Source organism: Pterocles gutturalis, unplaced genomic scaffold, assembly GCF_000699245.1.
Source record: "Pterocles gutturalis isolate BGI_N339 unplaced genomic scaffold, ASM69924v1 scaffold8330, whole genome shotgun sequence".
NCBI lineage: Eukaryota > Metazoa > Chordata > Aves > Pterocliformes > Pteroclidae > Pterocles > Pterocles gutturalis.
Genome location: NW_010143646.1, coordinates 192,968 through 193,847, shown reverse-complemented (window position 1 = coordinate 193,847; position 880 = coordinate 192,968).

The following is an 880-nucleotide window of genomic DNA, read 5'->3' as shown; positions in this document are numbered from 1 at the left end:
TCCCCGGTCACTGGAAGAGTGGGGGTTAATTCATATCGACACAGTCAGTCAGCACTGAACCCAGTACTCTTAAGTTACCTTTTTAGCATCAAGTAGTAAAAACATTTTTTTTCTAATGGGCTCATTTCCCAATGCTATTTCAAAATATTTCTTGATATAAAACTTTCTAGATAAACACCAAAGCTGTTGATAGCAAAGTTATTGCACCTGCACATTTTAATTGGCTAGGGAGGCATATCTTCATAATTGGTATTTGCTAGCTTTCAAACAGAGGACTTTTCAGTGCGATGAACTTGGGAATTAATGCACACTAAAAATGCAAACATTCTATGAAGTGAAATGTAGACAGAAGTGATTAGGCAGTTGGGCTCAGCCCATGTTGGTGTAGAGGAGTATATTTATAGCAGGGGTAAAACAGTCCTTACTGTTTCCAACTCTACCACAGCAAACACGTGCATGATTCAGAGAAAATACAAATTATTAGTTGGCCATGTAAGAACACAGTCCACACAAGAAAACTATTTTTATCCTGTCCATAAATTTGCAGTTTGGGGAGGTAAGTGTATTCACAGAATAGCAAGAGTATCCCGACTACAGATTTTAAAGTGTGGTGTATAAAGACTGATTGATTGTGGTGAGAGCCCAAGTCAGAGATGTGAGGGAGATGTGTCCAGACCTCTTCATTTCAGTGAGGTTCCTGAAGAAGGCCAGAAGGGTTTTAAACTGAAAGACCACTCATTAGAGTGGAAGCACTTTCAGAAATCTAGCCAAGGGCTTGATACTTCTTCAAAATAAACCATAATTCTAAATTTACAGATTATCCAGTATTCATGGATATCAACCACCTGATGCCATGATTTCAAGCCATCTTACACTGATC